The 21,841-nt window shown below is 44.2% G+C and overlaps 1 protein-coding gene across 2 annotated transcripts in view; it reads left to right on the forward strand.

Moving 5' to 3' along the window:
- Window positions 1-21,841, forward strand: part of ULK2 (unc-51 like autophagy activating kinase 2) — a 197,199-nt gene that overhangs the window by 9,346 nt on the left and 166,012 nt on the right. The gene's annotated exons all lie outside the window — the stretch shown is intronic.

The raw sequence follows: 21,841 nt of genomic DNA on the forward strand, positions 1-21,841 counted from the left end.
GATGGAAATAGACAGACTGTCTGTTTCCATCCGATTGCCCTATAGAGAGCAGGGTTCTAGTCATCTTATGTGTAAATTTAGTATCAGTTATTTTTTAAAATAAAGCTTGGTTGATAGTGAAAAAAAAAAAACTTGACTCCTAACTTTTTTAGCTGGCTCCTAGATTTCAGGCAAATCTGTCAAGCCCAATTCATATTTAAAAAAACAAATGCCCATATTTTTGCAGGTAAAAAAATTTGCATTTATCAATTTTTTTACTTGGAGCCTGTAAAGCAAGGGTCCCCAACCACTGGCAGTAGACCGATGCTGGTATGTGGCCTGTTGATAAATAGAGTGCACAGCAGGAGGTGAGCGGCTATCACAAACCCTCATCGCTGCTCAACTCCTGCTCTGAGGCCTTGCCCGTGTGCCCTCTCCCGGCTCCTCTGCCTGCCTGGCCAATGATGTCATTCTAGCAGCAGGGTAGGGGGTGGGAGGAGCTGCAGATTGAAATGTAGAGGAGCCAGGAGAGGACACATGGACTGATAACAGCTTCTGACCTGCCAAAGGTAGAAGTCCTGTGCAGAGGAGGCAGAGCTTGGAATGGGGAAGTGTAATGTTAGAGCAAAAAGGGAGGGGGGGGGCGGACTGCAGAGGCACAGCGATGGAGGAGGCTGCCATTGCTAGGGGCTCTGTAATATGAAGAGAACTGCACTGTAAAGGGTCACTGTAATCTTTACAGTGCAGTCCCCTTTACATTGCAGTCCCTTTTACTTCAGAGCCGCCCTTTACAGTGCAGTCGCCTTTATATCACAATGCACCCTTTACATTACAGTGCCCCCTTTACAGAGCAGTTACTGTTCACATTAATGTAATGGGGACTGCACTCGAAAGGGACTAAAGAAAGGCTGTGATGTGAAGGGGTACTGAGGGCACTGTGGGACTGTTTTAAATGGGGAATTGTGATGTAAAGGGGGACTGTGGACACTGATTTAAAGGGGGGACTGTGCTGTAAAGGGGGCTGAGGCTAGACTCCGTGAATATCCCATTCTCTGACCTGTCTACCACTACTTCTACTACTACTACTACTACTACTACTACTACTGGTCCCTGAGAAAATTGGTTGCCATGAAACTGTTCCAGGTGACAAAAAGGTTGGGGACTGCTGCTGTAAATGCGTAAAAGAATTGCACCCTCGATCAGCAGTTTGCGGGTGTCATGCAGGACTCCTGCAGGCTTGTCTATGTATCTCTCTGCTCTTGTCTCTTATGGGCAGGCAGATGCACACTGACAGGCAGAGAGCATGAACTACCTAAGCATTCAACTGACATGTTTGGTTACATCCGCCACTCCATAGAGTATAATGGAGGGTCCGCCTGAAAAACTGACAGCCAGACCCAATCAGTCCACCCGTGTGGAAGGGGCCTTGGAATGAAATGGCACAGCTAGGAGGATTCCTCCGTCCACCTCCCTTGTGTGGATGGGGGAATGCATTATTTTTTTTTTTTCGATCAGCCCGCTTACTGATAGATTATAATTTTTTTCTTTTTCAATCAATAACCTTACTCCTGCATTTTGGTGAAAAAAAACCTGGTCGCTGCATTTTTGGTAACGTATGTGAAATGTATCTGCAGCATGCTGCAATGAAAGTACATGTCATGAAAACCTTATGTAATAATTATGCTTACCTTTTGGATGACTGTACAGCTGTAAAATTGTTATTTCACCACTGTGGTTATTTGTATTCCCTATCACTGGTGAACATAAATCATTTTAATACAGTACAAGCTCTTTGAGCAAGAAATCTGCTCTCTAAGGCCAAATCTCAATGATAAACCTCTGGGTGCTTAAAATGCAAATTGATGCTACAAAGAGGATTATTCAGCTTTGATAAAACAGATGCCATGCAATACTCTGAAGGTAATCTCTTTAGTAATTGGTTAACCCCATTTTTGCTACTGGGAAAAAAATTTGCAACATGATGACGTGTTAATTGATTGTCAATATCCTCCACCTAACATGCTGATTAATGGAACATAGTTACGTTTGTAGCACACATATTTACTCTGCAGTAAGTATTATATATATTGGCTATGGTATTTGCCCCCCATGGCCAGTCTCCAGCCCTATTTCCTATCCTAATCAGTGCAGATATCTGTAAGAACTATGTTGTCTGTCTTTACTCTTAAAAAAAAAAAAAAATGATAGCTGGCTGTTGTGCTAATCCAGCGGCTTGAATATCTGTGAAATCACTTGCCTACAACAATGCAGATGTGGATTCTGTTATAGATCAGTGAGGTCAGGTCAGATAGTAAAAAGATCAGAGATGACTAGAATTTTCAGTAAACACTTGGCAATGCCAGCCTACATATATCTCCCATTTAATTTAATGCATGTGCGTAGAAGTGTGTCTGTTGGTGAGTACATTATGTGTCAACATGCCTTTCCTTTGTGCATCGACATGGGTTTTTAATGCATTTTTGCGGCCTACTAGGCCATGTAGCCAAGTCAGGCACCTCCAAAGCCCCCCCTATTCCTTTGGTCATCTGCCTGGCTGAGGATCCGTGCACTTGCGGCTGGGCCTCCACAAAAATGTAGGCCATGGCTTGCGGCCCGCTAGGCCATTGGGTCAGATTGGCACCTCACTTTGAAGGGGTGCACTGTAGGGGAGCTTCATTTGTGAATGACAGCCTTGCCACCATTATTGTGTGGGGCACCTGCCCCTTTTAGCGCTGCAGGGCCATCGGGGTACCCTGCTTGCGCGTCCACGTTCCGGCGGGCGGCCCCCTTTTAAGGGAGCTATTTACTATTATGCCCTCTCTTGTTCCAGCCTCTCAAACTTCTGCCACAGGCTCCAGGCAGAAGGGATTCCGGTCATTCTAGTGGCTCCAATCTTGGTTCACTGATCTGGTACAGCTGGTCGCCAATGCTCCTTTGGAACTTCCTCTCAGGGAGGGTCTGTCCCAAGGACCGATCTTCCATCCTACTTTACAGTCGCTGGCTTTGATGGCTTGGCTGTTTGTATGCCAGGTGCTGAAGGATGGAGGTTTGGTGATTCCTACGCTGTTAAAAGTTAGGAAATCTACTTCTAGTGAGATCTACCATCGTACGTGGAAGACGTACATTGCATGGTGTGAGTCTCTTGGGGTTCATCCTCACTGCTTCTCGGTGGATTGCATCTTTAACCTTCCTTTTGAACAGAAATTGGCCTTGAGTACCATTAAGGGCCAGATATTGGGTTTTTGGAGGTCTTTTTCCAATGACCTTTGGCCACACACTCCCTGGTGCGTACCTTTTCTTCAGGATGTCTGACATTTGGTTCCTTCAGTGTGGGCTGTGTTGCCGCCCTGGAATCTTATTGTGGTGCTTTCATCTCTACAGAAGCCTCTCTTTGAAAATATTTGGGAGGTTTCCCTGCTTCGTTGCCCCAGAAGGTGGCCTTCTTTGGTGACTATCACCTCTGCACGCAGGGTATCGGAACTGGTGGCGTTATCTTGTTGTTCACCTTATGGTGATTCACAAGGATAAGGTATTGCTTTGCCTCTGTCCGTCATTCCTTCCTACAGTGGTCTCTGACTGTCATTTGAATGAAGACATTGTGTGGCCTCCCCTGTGTCCCAGGCCTAAACATCCGAAGGAAATTGCCTTGCATGCCTTGGATGTGGTTCAGGTGTACCAGACAGCTACTGAACCTTTTAGGAAGTCAGGCCCTCTATTTGTGCTCACGGACGGACCTCACAAAGGGTCGTCCGCTTCTTTTGCAACCATTTCCAGATGGTTCAGACGGTGGTTAGGTGCCTCCTTTCCCTGTCAAGGTGCACTCTACTAGGGCGTTTTAGTGTCTCCTGGGCTTTCCGTCATCCAGTGTCAGTGATGCAGGTATGCAAGGCGGCCACCTGGTCGTTGGTGCACACTTTTACACAGTTTTTTGTAAAATGGATGTGTCGACATCTGCAGATGCTTCTTTTGGCCGCAAGGTTTTGCTGGCTGCTGTTTCCTCTTTCTGAGGGTGTATTGTTTTTTTCAGGTGAGCTCCAGTTGATTATGGTTGAGCTCCATGTTACCTGGTTAACTATGGTTAGCCTTGGGAATTTTTTTCTGCTGTTTCCCACCCCTCATGTTTGACACTGCTTTGGGATGTCCCAATGGTGAAGAAGAATCAGGCACTGTGTCCGTCAATGAACGAAAGAGAAAATGGGATTTTTGACTTACCGTAAAATCCATTTCTCTGATCTTCATTGACGGACACAGCACCCACCCCTCTGTGGAGTTGTAATTCTTCTGACACTGCTTGTAACAAAACTGAATGCCTATAGCTGAGAGTGGGTGTATACCCCCTAGGACTGCCCATAGGCGTAGTCAAGCTTTTTCCTGCCTGGTGTCCTACTCCTGTAGGGGGCAGTATAACCCAATGGTTAAGAAGAATCAGGAGCTGTGTCCGTCAATGAATGTCTGAAAAATGGATTTTACGGTAAGGCAAAAATCCCATTGTTATGCTTACTGATCAAAACACACTGCAGTGCTGGGATGGGAATAAGCACTATATTGGATAACCATGACATACTGTATGTGTTTAGATTTTTCCAAACACGCACTTTAAAGGCTACGTTCACCTTTTGGAGAAAAATAATAAATACACATATTTTTGCAGGGAAAAAAAAGTCCACTGTGTGTTTATTTTTAGGCGACAGGTTCTCTTAAATCAAAAAAAACTCACACCAAGGGGCGCCCCTCTAGGAAGGGTGCCTGTAGGCACATGCCTAGAGTGCCTAGTGGGAAATCCGGCCCTGTACCTGGGCTCTGTAAATCTCAGAACTTGCAGAGAGAAATGCAGAGCCATTTGCATATAACACAATTGATTTGTATGCATTTCTTTTGTGTATTTAGCTGTTTGTCTGGAGCTTAGCTTTAATACTTTTGGCACTAGTGTATAAATGTTGTGATGGGGTAGAAGACATGGTAGCCGTAACATTTACCTGGAATCAGAAGGCTGACGTTTTATATTGGGGGTATAACTCATGTTATGTGTGCTTTGTTAGAAGCAACAGAAGCATGATACTCGTTGCTGGTATATGGAAAGTTCTCAGGCTTAGTAAAAGGCCAACAAACACAAATTAATAGTTTTATATAAACTTTCCAGGATAAGTAGTTAAAGGAATTTAGCAGAACAGTGGAGATTTTGGATAAATGGTAATCTGAGGGTGGTGCTTTCATGCACATAGTGTGTTTCCTGTTCTTTAATCCCATAGAAGAATAATGCCAAAATAGGTTGCATGCTAAAACTTGTCAGGTTTACTTGTGTGTCATGTGGTTTCTTTCGTGTGTGTGTGTGTGTATATATATATATATATATATATATATATATATATATATATATAATAGTAGCCTAAAATAATAATAGTTTGGGGCAGGGCTTGACAAACTTGCTTTAAATCTAGGAGCCAGCTAAAAAAGTTAGAAGCCAGTTTGTGCGCGGCGATATGTAACGTGTAACGCAATCAACATTTTCATGTGTAGACGTTTAAGTTTGTATGTGGTAGTGGGGAGGGGGCCTCAAAATGTATTGGGGGGGGGGGGGGGGGAGGATGTTATGTGCTTGGGTGTAACTAATTTTTTTTTCACATTTAACCACTTTAAGATCAGGCCTATATCTGACATTTGTTGTGTAAGTTTAAAATCAGTATTTTTTGGTAGAAAATTACTTGGAACCCCCAAACATTATATAAAAGTGGCCACGCTCATGTACATGTAATCAACAGACAAAATGTATAAAACATATAATAAACATATTCACACCTCATTATAGTGTGTTGACTTGCATTGTGTTAAACAGCCCATTCAAAATGAATAGGCTGAATCGCACAGCAATACACATTAAACTGGCAGGCTGCATTTAATAGAAGCAGAGCACACCATATGTTGTGCTGTGCGGCATTGCAGCACACATGCCATTGGAGGTGTGTTCCAGCACACTAATACATGCATACATGCTTGCATTGTGATAATGTGTGCAGTAACATGGGACCATTAACACCATTGTGCTACATTAAAGTGATCCTAAACACACTATTTAATACATTGTCCCTTCTAGCAACTAAGTACCTTTTTCCTAATTGATATACAGCTGTCACATGACCCACATCTTTTCCATCATGTCTGCAGGGAAACCTAAGCAGGAGGAGCTTCTAGACTTCTGCTACTGGTCACACCTTCAAAAAAAAAAAAAAAGCCTTTGGAATACAGAGTAAGGGCTCTTTCACACGGTCCGCCTCCGTAGGCGGATCCGTGTTGCTCAGCGGGGATCGATCCGCGATCCCCGCTGAGCCGGCGGATGACAGCTCCGTCTCCGCTTGCAGAGAGGAGAGGGAGGTGTCTCAGCCCCTGCTGCCCTCTATGGGGGATCGGATGAGAGCGGACCGCCTGTCCGCTCTCATCAGATCCGATCCGATTACTGAACGGATGGAAAAATAGGGTTTCCATCCGTCCAGATTTCACGGACATGATCGGATACGGATGGCAGCGGGTGTCAGTGGAGGTGTCTCCGCTGACACCCGCTGCCCCATAGAGCTGCATGGAGGATCCGATCGGATCCGCCTAAAAAACTGACAGGCGGATCTGATCGGATCGCCCGTGTGAAAGAGCCCTAAAAAAAAAAAAAAAAAGTATCAAACTGTTTTAAATTGTCATACATATGTATATTTGAAACTAAATCTTTATTATTTTGTAGAAATAACATGGTCTGGACGGACTTCTGCCAGTTACAGGCTGTGTCACGCCATTCCAGCCTGTGTCTTAGAATGCGAGGGAGGTGAAACCTCTATCAGTCTACATGTAATATCCCGCCCTCGTTGTGTTTATCTTGTTAGTGGGCATAGAGGAGGATGGAGGGGGTGGGCTGTCATTTACTACTGTGTATATGCCCACATGTGTGACTCTATAGTCACATGGGCTGCTCAGTTGTGATAGGGAGGAAATCCTCAGCATAGAAACTGAAAACTGAGCATGTGCAGAGTTGCATCAACAGCTGCAAAAAGCTAGCTGAATTGGGGACATGAACAGAAGGTCACACACGTTATTTTGGGCATTTCCTTGCATTGTTTTAAGGCTTCCTAATAATTTGAATTGCCTAATGCACCAAAAATGTATACATGAAGCATTTTGGGCAGTGGATTGCAACACACGGCTGTTGCCAAAGTACATTGTTGCATAACCCTGTGTTGTGGTAACGGGCCTTTTACTTCAGCATGGTATCAGTGGGCCCTAAGGTCCAAACTTGCGTTGGTGTGATGTAGTGCTGCTCTTTTGGAATAACACGGCAATGTACTTTGCTGACCTATGTGCTTTGCAGTGTGACACAAAGCCATGCGCTGATGTACATTAACCACTTACCGCAAAGTGACGTATCCCTACATCGGCAGACTTTGCGGGGGTATACCGGGATGATGCCTCTAGCTAGAGGCTCCATACCGGTACCGTGGTTTACAGCCGGCGGTCGGCTTTCCGTCAGTAACGACCGATGCGGCTCGGGAGCCGCTCGATCCTTACCCGGGTGAGCGGGAGGGGACGTCTATGACGTCACTTCCGGGTTACTGTGCTGCAAAAGGCGGCAAATTTAAAAAACGGCTGTATGCATACATGGAAGTGTAGTGGAGGGGTCTAGGGTCTCTTAGACCCTCGATCCCTCCATAAAGTGTACCTGTCACTACATATTGGTGTCACAAGGGATGTTTACATTGCTTGTGACAGCAATAAATGTGATCAGATTTTTGTTTTTTTTTTAATCTGTAATAAAGTTAATAAAATAAATAAGAAAAAAAAAAATAATTTTAGTCGCCCCCGTCACCGTTAGCTCGCGCACAAAAAAAAATGTATACGGAAGTCGAGCCACAAATGAAATCGCTGTTCAAACCACACATGTGAGGTATCGCTGCGATCGCCAGAGCGTGAGCAATAATTTAAAAAAAAAAGAGCTACACTCTAACTCTAAACTGGTAACCGTTAAAAAAATTTCAAGCGTTGCCTATTGACCGTAGTTTGTCGCCATCCAACGGGTATGTGCAATTTTAAACCGTAACATGTTGGGTATCTATTTACTCGGCGTGACATCATCTTTCACAATATAGTATACAAAAAAATGGGCTACTTTACTGTTTAGTATTTTTTTTAAATGCAATGAAATGTGATTTTTCAAAAATTTTCCAAAAAAATTGCGTTTTAAAGACCGCTGCGCAAATACCGCGTGACAAAAAATATTGCAATGACCGACATTTTATTCTCCAGAGTCTTTGCTAAAAAAATATATATAATGTTTGGGGGTTCTAAGTAGTTTTCTAGGAAAAAATACTGTTTTTAACTTGTAAACAAAAAGTGTCCGAAATAGGGCTGGGGCTTAAAGCGGAGTTCCAGCCATTTACTCACCTGTCCAACGGTCCAGCGATGCGGCCGCCGGAAGCCTCGATCCTCTCCCTCGGCGCCGGCATCACTGCTGTGGGCACCCGGCTGTTACAGTTTGCGGCTTCACAGCCGGGTACCCACTGCGCATGCGCGAGTCGCGCTGCGCGCCGTGATTGGCCGGCAATCTTCTGGGACCTCTGATGTGTCCCAGAAGTTTGCAGGGAGGGAGGGGGAGAGGAGAACTTCCGCTCAGGGCGCCGCGGCGCTCCGAGCGGAAGTGGGAGCGGGTACCTGTCAAAACTAGGTACCCGCTCCCCCCCCCCCAAAAAATGACATGCCAAATGTGGCATGTCGGGGGGTCAGGACTCCCTAAAGCGGAAGTTCCACTTTTGGGTGGAACTCCGCTTTAAGTGGTTAGGGTGCACTGCCAGAAATGGTAAATGCACCTTTTTTGGTGCCTTCTGGTGCATAAGGCCACCTATTGAAATGAATAAGCCTACTTAAAAGAGAAGTATGACCCTGCCTCTTCTGTTGGTCACAGGAGTGTGTTTTAGTTCTGCACTCATGTGACATCTTTTCAGCCGACAGCGGGCTACAGTCTGCTGTTGACTAACATCAGTCAACCTGTCCAGGTTCTATCCTGACTTTAATGTTGGAATCCACACAGATTCCTGGACTGGCAGGTGGCTCAGCCTCTTCACGCACCGCTGGGCCTCAGCCAGCCACTCCTGCCTCCCTCCACAGTTCAGTGAGTGCTGGAGGGGCAGAGCAGAGAGCTGGTGGTGACTAACAGCCACTGGCTCTCTGCTCACTGAAGACCGAGAACAAGAGATCAGCGGCCTTTTATCACTCAGTTCTTGGTCTTAGAAGGGGGCAGGGGACAGATGCAGCGAGTAGAATTGTTTAATTCCCGAACCTCTCTTTAAATGCAACGCACATTAAAACCTAACCTAACGTTGATTTAATACACCACAAAGTTGTATATGGGTCCTAAGGCTGGTTTCACCCCTCTACATTTCTTTTTCCTGCTGATTTCAATGGAAAATGTACATCACATGTTTTAAGACGTGCTTCAATATGATCCAAGCCTCATGTAAACACCTCATATTGCGCATTGATGTGTGTTTTTGACGTGTGTTAACATTAAATATAAAGTGCATTGCAGATACGCAATAATGCACATTACATGCCTTTTTAAATGACCCACTTTCATGTGTTTTTATGCATTTCAATGAGAAAAAAAAAGCAGAATAAAAAACACACATATAGTAAGTGTGAATCCAGTCTTAAAGTGATTGCAAACAATCACCTTGTAAAACAACCCATTCAAATTAAAATAGAAATGAAAGGCAAAACATTTTGTGTTTTTATATAAAAAATTATTAAAAATACTTTTTTTTTTTTTTTTTTTTTTAATGTTACATAGTTAGTGAGGCTAAAAAAAGACACCAGTCCATCCAGTTCAGCCTATGATGAGTGTGCGTGATTACATTCCCTCTGTTCTCAGCTGCATAACAGCTGGGGGAGGAGAAGCAGCAAGCTTTCCAGTGAATGGTTGTGCAGTGGGGGACAAGCAGGGTGGATAAAAATCGATTATTTAAAAAAAAAAAAAAAAAACATTTTTTTTATTTTTTTTTTTTTTTATTTGAATCTTGATTTTTTTTTCAAATTTATTTCAATAAAATGCTTTTGGAGTAAAAATCTATCTAAAGGTAGTTTTCCATTAAAGAGAGATATTAATTTAGTTTATTCAGCATGAAATGGAGCTTAGTTATGTAGCTCAAGGCTGTATATTCTGCAATATTTACGTTTTTGGTAAACTCATTCAATGAATCCAAGCTCTGCAAGCTGAGATAACATGCACTGCATTGATGCATTTACACAATTTACCAGCAAGAATCAGCCCTTCTATTTAAAGAGCACCTGTCATGGCGGTGCCTGTAAGTGGGCATCCACTCACCTGCTGCAGCCATGTCCCTCACCTTGTTGTATCACTGCCGCATTACCAGCCGTCCCATTAAAGTGAATGGGACTGCCGGTGAGTCAACAGCGTGTCAGAGATGACAGTTGCTCTTTAAAAATGATGATTTAAATCAAGCCTTTTTACTAGTGATTTAAATCAAATCCACCGTGAGGACAAGTCTGATTATTGGAGGAGAACATACTGAGTTCCCAGCACAGTTAGAGATTTGACCGCGGTGTGCTCTCCTGCTTAGTGTGGTCAGTGGTTGATAGGAAAGCAGAGGGACTGGCAGGAACACCCAGGATTTAAGGAAGCAATACAAAGAGAACAGGATACTTTCTCATACATGCACATGGTATATCAGGAATATGAAGCGTTGGGGTAACAAACCCTTTAACACACATTAATATTATTTACACCAAGACTAAGTACCGGTTCACACATATGAGATGCGGGAACCCTGTGAATCCACTGCGGGTTCCCACATTGTACTTGACTCGCAGGCAGTTCACACTGCCATATGCGAATTGTGGGGGTGTCAGTGCAAAGTTTACAACACCCCCAGATCAGTTCGCATATCGCAGTGCAAACTGTCAATGAATCGGATCGCATAGGTGTGAACACCCATGTGATCCGATTCTGGAGCGGACCAAAAAAAGGGTCCTGTGCGACTTTGGCCCAAATGTGATGTGAATTCAGCCATACAATCTGTATGGCTGAATTTGCAACGCACAGACATCGCATGGGGTTTGCAGAGCAGTGCGATGAGAATCACATGCGATGTCTGACATTGCATATGTGTGAACCGGCACTAAAACACTCAGCAAGAGCCAATGGAAGTGTAGAGAACAAAGGCTGTAGCAGCTCTCAATCTATAGTATCTGTGTGGTTTGTGAGGCCTTGGAACATCTGGAATCTTGGCACGCTGACAGCGGAGAGTTCACGGTTTGTACAATCCAGTAGTGAACAGCTCTCCAGGAAACATTTCACCATCCAAGAATGCATCTTTAGCTGAAATGAGCCCCTAAAAATAAACCAAATACAAACAAACAGTTAGTTGATGGAGATATCCGTGCTTGTGGAAGTGATAAATGGAGATGTTTATTTTAGGCCTACAGACATTCTTTAAATCCACTCATGCTGCATCTGTTATTTTTTAGATCATCAAGTGACACTGGTTAATCCTCTAGAGGAGAATGACGCATCAGATGATCTGTAGACGTGACAACAGAATGGTTCCTGAGTGTGTGCATGTAGAATAAAAATAATGAAAGGCGTTTTTTGTTTTGGATAGAGAGGGATTGGAACCCAGTCATCTGTTTAATGTCTGTGTCCATGTGAAGCCTCCTTCACATAGGGCAGTATCATCTATGTCCTGTGCAGAGTGTGTACCAGAACCAGGGGTGCACAGGTGTTGCATGTATTATACCCATGGTTGTCAATTGGGATGCAGCGGCTGCATGGACACAGCCAGTGTTCCCATTGTGACATCTATAAAGGTACAATGCCCTGTGTGTTTTCAAAATACATTACACAGAGTCACAGCTGTGTGTGTGTACAAAATACATTACACAGAGTCACAGCTGTGTGTGTGTGTGTGTGTGTACAAAATACATTACACAGAGTCACAGCTGTGTGTGTGTACAAAATACATTACACAGAGTAACAGCTGTGTGTGTGTACAAAATACATTACACAGAGTCACAGCTGTGTGTGTACAAAATACATTACACAGAGTCACAGCTGTGTGTGTACAAAATACATTACACAGAGTCACAGCTGTGTGTGTGTACAAAATACATTACACAGAGTCACAGCTGTGTGTGTGTGTGTGTACAAAATACATTACACAGAGTCACAGCTGTGTGTGTACAAAATACATTACACAGAGTCACAGCTGTGTGTGTGTACAAAATACATTACACAGAGTCACAGCTGTGTGTGTGTGTACAAAATACATTACACAGAGTAACAGCTGTGTGTGTGTACAAAATACATTACACAGAGTCACAGCTGTGTGTGTACAAAATACATTACACAGAGTCACAGCTGTGTGTGTACAAAATACATTACGCAGAGTCACAGCTGTGTGTGTGTGTGTGTGTGTGTGTGTGTGTACAAAATACATTACACAGAGTCACAGCTGTGTGTGTGTACAAAATACATTACACAGAGTCACAGCTGTGTGTGTGTGTACAAAATACATTACACAGTCACAGCTGTGTGTGTGTGTACAAAATACATTACACAGAGTCACAGCTGTGTGTGTGTGTGTACAAAATACATTACACAGTCACAGCTGTGTGTGTGTGTACAAAATACATTACACAGAGTCACAGCTGTGTGTGTGTGTGTACAAAATACATTACACAGTCACAGCTGTGTGTGTGTGTACAAAATACATTACACAGAGTCACAGCTGTGTGTGTGTGTACAAAATACATTACACAGAGTCACAGCTGTGTGTGTGTGTACAAAATACATTACACAGAGTCACAGCTGTGTGTGTGTACAAAATACATTACACAGAGTCGCAGCACTGAATGGCCTTTTACATTTCTGAATGAAGAAGCAGCACTGAATATTCATTCATAATACAGTAGTGACAGATCACGCTGCTTCTCTCTTGTGTGTCTCTCAGGGCTGCTTTTACACATACACCGCTCAGCCGATGGATCACAGAGCGCTGCAGTGCTGTGTGAGCTTTCACTATTTATAAATGAGCGATGAGCGATGTCGGGGTGGTCCCATGTATGACACAGCCTGACATTGCAGATCGTTCATTCATAAAACTGACAGCTCATACAGCGTTGCAGCACTGCGTCATCGATCAGCTGTGTATGTGTAGAAGGAGCCCTGACAGTCACTCAGCACCACAGGCTGTGTGATCTTTATTTGTAAATGACTGTGCTGGTCTCCAGAGCAGCTCCTGATGCCCGATACCAGAGCTGGCCGACACAAATCTGTCTCCTTCCTAGCAGTGTTGTCGGACAAGTGATGGGAAATCTGTCTGATCACGCTGTTTAGGGACAAATCTGAACATGACCAAGTGCTATATACACTTTTCAGTCCACTAGGAAGTTAAAATAAATACAGTTGTGCTCATAAGTTTACATACCCTGGCAGAATTTATGATTTGGTGGCCATTTTTCCGTGAATATGAATGATAACACAAAAGCTTTTCTTTCACTCATGGTTAGTGTTTGTCTGAAACCATTTATTATCAATCAACTGTGTTTACTCTTTTTTTAAATAATGATGACAACAGAAACTACGCAAATGACCCTGATCAAAAGTTTACATACCCTGGTGATTTTGGCCTGATAACATGCACACAAGTTGACACAAAGACGTTTGAATGGCTATTAAAGGGAACCATCCTCACCTGTGATCTGTTTGCTTGTAATTAGTGTGTGTGTATAAAAGGTCAGTGAGTTTCTGGACTCCTGACAGACCCTTGCATCTTTCATCCAGTGTCGCACTGATGTTTCTGGATTCTGATTTATGGGGAAAGCAAAATAATTGTCAGGGGATCTGCAGGAAATGGTAGTTGAACTGTATAAAACAGGAAAGGGATATAAAAAGATATCCAAGGAATTGAGAATGCCAATCAGCAGTGTTCAAACTCTAATCAAGAAGTGGAAAATTAGGGGTTCTGTTGAAATCAAACCACGGTCAGGTAGACCAACTAAAATTTCAGCCACAACTGCCAGGAAAATTGTTCAGGATGCAAAGAAAAACCCACAAATAACTTCAGGTGAAATACAGGACACTGAAAACGTGTGGTGTGACTGTTTCAAGATGCACAATAAGGAGGCACTTGGAGAAAGATGGGCTGTATGGTCGAGTCACCAGAAGAAAGACATTACTACGCAAATGCCACAAAGTATCCCCCTTACAATACGCCAAACAGTACAGAGACAAGCCTTAAACCTGATCTCAATATCATTGAGCCACTCTGGGGAGATTTCAAACCTGCAGTTCATGCAAGACATCCCACGAATTTACAGGAACTGGAGGCTTTTTGCCAGGAAGAATGGGCAGCTTTACCATCTGAGAAGATAAAGAGCCTCATCCACAAAAGACTTCAAGCTGTCATTGATGTTAAAGGGGGCAATACATGGTATTTTGACCTGGGGTATGTAAACTTTTGATCAGGGTCATTTGGGTAGTTTCTGTTGTCATTATTATTTAAAAAGAGTAAACACAGTTTATTGATAATAAATAAACACTAACCATAAGGCTCCGTTCACATGTAGGCGTTTTGGGGAGTTTTTCTGCTCTAGGATCAGCTCTCAAAACGCCCAACAAGACAAATCCTATTCATTTTAATGGCCCCTGTTCACATCTGAGCATTTTGACGCTGTAAACAAAACGCCCAACGCTCAAAAAAGTACATGAGCTGCTTTTTGGGCAGATTACAGGCGTTTTCCATTGGTTTCTATTCAATCTAAAAACGCCTGCACAAAAAAATGCCTGTAAAATCGCGGTAAAAAACGCGCGAAAACGCTACGTTCAGGTGTGAATGGAGCCTTAGGCTCCATTCACACCTGGGCGTTTTTGAGTGGTTTTCAGCTCCAAAAACGCAAAAAAATAACGTTACAAAACGCCCAACAAGTAAAATCCCATTTATTTAAATGGCCCCTGTTCACATCTGAGCGTTTTGCAAAACGCCTGTAGCTGAAAAAAGTACATGAGCTTCTTTTTGGGCTGATTACCAGTGTTTTTGATAGATGCCAATGCCTGCCTCCAAAAATGCCTGAAAATCGCGGTTAAAATCGCGGTAAAGAAAACGCGCGAAAACGCTACGCTCAAGTGTAAATGCAGCACTAAAGGCCCGTACACACGTACCGATCGTCGGCGAACGATCGGCCGTCTTTTGTCCCCGGGCTGTCGGTGTCTGTTGAAAAGTGCAAAGACAGCACAAGAATTTTGTCCGCCGACTGCAGAAGTGATGTCATGTGATGGTTAACTTTCCCTGTGTTTTTTCTTTTCTGAGCATGCCCAGTCTTGCAAATCTGCGGTCTGTCGGCCGAATTCTGTACTGACTGAGGAACAATCGGCCGTTCTGGTGTCGGCATACAAAAATTTTAATGCTTGCATGACAGATTCTTGTCGGCAGAATGTGCGCTGACGGCTGTCAGAGGCATCATACTAACAAGCGTACAATCGGCATATCGTTCGTCGGCCGACGCTTGTCTGCCGACGATCGGTACGTGTGTACGGGCCTTAAGGCTCCGTTCACATGTAGGCGTTTTGGGGGAGTTTTTCTGCTCTAGGATCAGCTCTCAAAACGCCCAACAAGGCAAATCCTATTCATTTTAATGGCCCCTGTTCACATTTGAGCATTTTGACGCTGTGTGCAAAAACGCCCAACGCTCAAAAAAGTACATGAGCTTCTTTTTGGGCAGATTACAGGCGTTTTTCCATTGGTCTCTATTCAATCTAAAAACGCCTGCACAAAAAACGCCTGTAAAAATGCCTGTAAATCGCGGTAAAAAAATGCGCGAAAACGCTACGCTCAGGTGTGAATGTAGCCTTAGTGAAAGAAATGTTTTTGTGTTATTCATATTTTCTGAAAAATGGCCAAGATATCATAAATTCTGTCAGGGAATGTAAACTTATGAGCACAACTGTAAATAATGTTTCTTTAGTTTGAGTTTTAGCTCACTGAGACAGTAAAAATACCTGTGTAGGCAGGCTGAGTGGCAGTAATCTCACCAGTTCCAGACCGCCCACCACATGTATACTGCGGCAGGGCTGTCCGGCTGCGCAAAAACTCATGTACATGTACGTGATTGTGTGCATGAGATGTAGGGGGCACGCGCGCCGCTCCCGCTGTGATTGGACACAGCAGGAGCTAATCAGTGGGTCTGGCGGCCGCGATTGCCACCGGGACCTGCCAATCATTTGGGAGGAAGGACAGAACTGCGGTCGGCCTATGTAAACAAGGCAAATCACTGTTCTGTCAGGGAGTAAAAGAGTTAAGCTTTTCCTCTAGAGCAGGGATATTGGGACTTGTAGTTCTGCAACATATGGAGAGCCACAGTTTGCATATCCCTGCTCTAGTGCATCCACTCCCTCAGAGCACACTTAACCCCTTGATCGCTCCTGATGTTAACCCCTTTCCTGCCTGTGTCATTTATACAGAAACAGTGCATTTTTTTTTTTTTTTTTTTTTTTTTTAAGCCCTCATCACCGTATTGGTCTCACTGGTCCCCAAAAAGTGTCACTTCATGTTAGATTTGTCCACCACAATGTCGCAGTCCTGCTAAAAATCACTGATTGTCGTCATTACTAGTAAAAGCAATAAAAAGTCCATAAATATCCATAGTTTGTAGACGCTATAACTTTTGTGAAGACCAATCAATATACACTTATTAGGAATTTTTTTAACCAAAAATATGTAGCAGAATACATATTGTCCTAAATTGATGAAAAAATTTGATTTTAATTTTTTTATTTTATTGGATATGTTTTATAGCCGAATGTAAAAAATATTGTGTTCTGTTTTTTGTTTTTTTAATTGTGGTTCTTCTTTTTTTATTTTTAGTGCAAAAAATAAAAACCGCAGAGGTGATCAAATATCACCAAAAAAAACTCTATTTGTGTGGGGAAAAAAAAGATCAAACCATTTTTTTTGGGGTACAGCGTTGCACGACCACGCAATTTTCAGTTAAAGCAACGCAGTTCCATATTGCAAAAAATGACCTGGTCAGGAAGGGGGTAAAACCTTTCGGAGCTGAAGTGGTTAAAGGGACCACGTGACACAGCATCTTCTGACAACTTTCTGGTTTTATATAATGAATAACGAACAGTACCGCAACCTGGTGATGATCCAAAGTAACCCTAATTACTAAAAGGCACCTTACAATTCCATAACAAGGCAGTACAAATATGCAGAACTTGCAGTCGGTGCTGTGCTCAAGGAGTACTCCTATAGCAGGTTCCCTTGACTAGCATGAAGTGTCTTCACAATAGGGTGCTAGCATGTGCTAACCAAACTGCAGGCTGGGCAATGGGGGTCCTTCCCTGAATTTATAGAAGTCTATTAAATAGAGTTAAATCTGGGCTGCCCCAATCTTGTTCCTGCTCCTTAGGAACTATTCCCTGCACTAGGCTTCTCTCTCTCTCTAGCCAACATGTCTCTGTCCTTATTTCACACTCCCCACACTACAGGGCTTCCTATGTGTAGCACCCTCCTAGGTAGGTGTTAGAGAGTGAGTATAGTTTTTGGCTTTGTCTGCCTATCGGAGGAGCAGCAGGTAAATTCTATGTTGCACTCTGCTTAACAGGGAGCAGGATCTGTGAGTTAGGTCTGCTCACTGTGTGATTCATATGGTCAGTGGAGGAAACCTGGCCAATGAGGACACAGTCTTTGATACAGCCCCATTGTGCCAGGATTGGCACAGACTGCTGTTTTGGTGCATTGTGGTGTGGGGGATAAAAAGCCAGGGGCACGTGTGCATGAGGTCTTTGGTGGGAAGCAGAGTCCCAGAAGGAGGGTGGCGGCTGCCTTCTCTTCTGAAGTAGTTGGTGTGTGGCCATAGGCGGTCAGCCTGAGGAGCCAGAGGTGCGGAGCTGAGCCCAGAGGTCCAGGAGAGCTGACTGGAGGAGTTGAGGCATTGCAAGAATCTGGAAAGCAGTATCGTAAGCAGTGTTGGTCATGTAACCTAAAAAAAAGTAATTAGTTATAGTTACTAGTTACTTCTCCCAAAAAGTAACTGAGTTAGTGACTGAGTTACATCAGTAAAAAAGTAACTAATTATCAGGGAAAGTAACTATTGTGTTACTTTAAAAAAATAATCAAATATGTCAAATAACTTATATGCCCCTTGTATGCGTGGTATTTGCTTAGTGGTACCTGCGTGGTATTTGTTGAGTGGTACCTGAGTGGTATTTGCTGAGAGTGGCACTGTGGTACTTGCGTGGTACACTGCAGGTGTATAGGGTGGGTGGGTAGGTGTATTTGCGGGTCAGTGGTTGTATAGGGTGGGTGGGTAGGTGTATATAGGGGTCAGGGCGTGTATAGAGTGGGTAGGTGGTGGTGTGGCGCACTTTTGGGCTCTGAGTCCTGAGTCGTCCTGACTGTGTGAGTAACGGTATTTTGTTTTTTGGTACCTGCTGCTGGTGGTGGTGGTGGCTGATGGTGGTGTGGCAGACTGGTGGTTGGGGGTCTGAGTCCTCCTGTCTTGACTGTCTGTGACTGAGTTTTTTTTTTTTTTTGTTTTTTGGTAAGTTTTGTGCTGCTGGGGGTGGTGGTGGTGGCGATGGCTGGCTGCTGGTGGTGGTGTGTGGCCTGCCCAGGCACACTGGGGTCTGTCTAGCTCCGTCCTCCTCCTCCAGGCCTGTGCTGCTGCCTCTCTCTCTCATCGACTGAGGCCAGTATTGCGGACAGCCTCGGTCGTTTGGTGCTTTTCCACTGCATGGTACCGCATGGTACGTGTTAGAGCGGTTCGGTACGGTTTGGTACAGTGGTGCTTTTCCACTATATGGTATGGGTCGGTACAGGTCGCTTAAACAGTACCACCTCGGTTGGGGTTCTAAGCGGGCCGTACCTATACCATATCCCACAATCCTTTGCATGCAGCCTTGATTGTTGGTCACTACTAGCTAGGGCTGCACAATATTGGGGAAAAAAGTACATTGTGATATTTGGTTTTTAACGATATATATCGCAATATTTCTCCCGGACAGTCTCCGGTGGAGGGATCAGTAAGCAGAGCTCAGCTCTCCGCCAGGGGATCCGCCACACTTGTAGAACGGACAGCCCGAGCCTTGTGTCGGAGCCGGAATGTAGAGGAAGCGGGCTGAGTGAAGTGTCCCAGCAGTAGTACGGTAGCAGCCTTTGTCCCCCGGTGCTCCTCCGCCATGCTCCAGACGTCTCTACCCCCTCTCCTGCTGCTTTGCACTGTAGCGCTCTGCAGCCTCTCCGCCACCATGCAATCCGCCATGCAATCCAGCCCTCCCAGCTCTGCCTCTTAGTCTCCAGCCGACCATTACTCCGCCCTGCTCGCTCCGCCCATTGTCTCTCCATTGAATCTATTTACAAAACATTACAGCCTGATTCCGCCCCCGATGCAGCCAGGAGAGACAATGGGCGGAGTAATGGTCAGCTGGATACTAGAGGCAGAGCTGGGAGGGCTGGATTGCATCGGGCTGGAGGGGCGGAGTTCCGATCACAGCCGAAAGCAAAACAGTTGTGTCGGCTGCCAGCACTGTGAGTCCTCCTCCTCCCCCCGAGTCCCGACTTCTCCCTGCCTATCCTAAATATTGCGTCTTCGGCAATATGAATATCGCCCACGCCTGCAGAACGATAGTCGATATCACATCGACTATCGTTCAGCCCTACTACTAGCCACTGATTGGTCAGAGAATCGTTGTAATCCCACCCACTTACTACTTTAGTGTAAAAGCAAACCGAGCCGAGTAGAGCCTATGCAGTGCTGAAACGTGCCGACTCGTACCACGCAGTGGAATAGCAAACTGAGCCGAGCTGGGCCAAGCAGTGCCGTGTGGAGCCGAGCCGGTACTTGCAGTGGAAAAGTGCCAATAAAAGAGCCGAGTAGAGCCTATGTAGTGCTGAAACGTGCCGACTCGTACCACGCAGTGGAATAGCAAACTGAGCCGAGCTGGGCCAAGTACTGCCGTGTGGAGCCGAGCCGGTACTTGCAGTGGAAAAGTGCCAACAGAGGAGAGGAGGAATTACACTACTGCCATCTAGTGGCGGTAGATGTAATTGCGATAACGCGGCCGAAATAATTTCAATGGCGTTACCATGAGGGGACGAGTAATCAGTTGGATTACTCGTTACCCTCTAAAGTAACTGCGTTAAGTAACGCCGTTTACTTAAACGCATTTACTTCCATCACTGATCGTGAGTACAGAGGATCTTGCCTAAGGGTCTGCCCAGGAAGGGGACCACTCCGGAGTAGTTCAGTTAGTGGATGGGTGCCAGCTGGTGGAGGAAAGGGGGTACTAGGTGTGTGCCCTGAAGAGAAATATCAGAAGGAACATTTACCTCAGATTCATCCAGTGGCAGGATGAAGTAGCGGCCTTGCCGCAGCCTCAAGTTAGAAGTCCTCAGAACTATGAATAGTTCAAGTGTTGGAGTATCCCACTCATCCCTTCTCCAATCCCAATATAAAATAAAAACAACAAAAACATCAACCCCCTAGATTGATCATTGACTGAGCCAAACGTAAAGTGTTAAGATTTCTGCAAGCAGGGGAAATCCAAAAGTGTTAGAACCAGCAAGTATCTATCTATCTATCTATCTATCTATCTATCTATCTATCTATCTATCTATCTATCTATCTATCTATCTATCTATCTATCTATCTATCTATCTATCTATCTATCTATCTATCTATCTATCTATCTATCTAATTATCTATCTATCTATCTATCTATCTATCTATCTATCTATCTATCTATCTATCTATCTATCTATCTATCTATCTATCTATCTATCTATCTATCTATCTATCTATCTATCTATCTATCTATCTATCTATCTATCTATCTATCTATCTATCTATCTATCTATCCATCCTCCGTCCACAATGGCTGCCCAAATCTCAGGAGAACTTGGTGTCCAGTGTCCAATCAGACACTACACCCCCCTACAGATTTGCTTCTGAGGAACAAAAATGGTCACCGTGACCATGTTAGGATAATTGTACTGGGAGTTGGGCTTTAACCTCTTACTACTTAACCCAAAGCCTAAAAAATGTTGGCTTTAGATACACAATAAACCCAGAACTTCACTACATCTGGTCTCCCACAATACACAGAACATGGAAATGCAATCGTTTTAGTAAAAAACGCTAAATACCTTTTCTCATCAGCAGTATATAGCAGTCTTGTGACTCCTATTAGTGTCTGGGTGAATCTTGTGGGAGGAGTTTTCATACTGCACCGACTCTCCTATGAGGCTGCAGGGCCCCTGACCCTCTGTCTGGACAGTGCTGATTGGCCCTGTGCTGATCACATGCACTCTCCCAAGAAAAGAAAAAGGGTCTACAATACACACCAAACTGAGCATGTGCAGCTTGTCCCCTACCCTCTGTACTATTAAGAGATGATTTGGGGACTCTGAAAGAAGGTGAGAATCAGAGAAGACAGGATCAAACAGCCTTTTTACACAATGCAGAGGATTAACCCCTTAGGTTTAGGGGTATATTAAGCATGCTTTACTGCATATACACACTGATTTTACGGTTGGGTGTTTAGTAACACTTTAAGTCAATAAGGTGACTAATATTGGTCTTGCACTCAAAACAGTGTCATCATTTTCTGATGCAGACGAGCGTTCTTTTTCTGAAAATTCAACTCCGAAATACACCACATTGCACTGAACTGCTGAAACATGGTATCTGACTGGTTGTAGCCTATAAAGCCAGCTGTCATTTCAGCAGCAGCTGTCAGTTTACAGTTCTGTGCTGATTGCCCACTGATGTCCCTAGACGGCCCTCCCTGCCTGTGATCAGGTCTTTCATCCAA

This window comes from Pelophylax lessonae (assembly GCF_965119305.1).
Source record: "Pelophylax lessonae genome assembly, chromosome: 2".
Taxonomy (NCBI): Eukaryota; Metazoa; Chordata; class Amphibia; order Anura; family Ranidae; genus Pelophylax; species Pelophylax lessonae.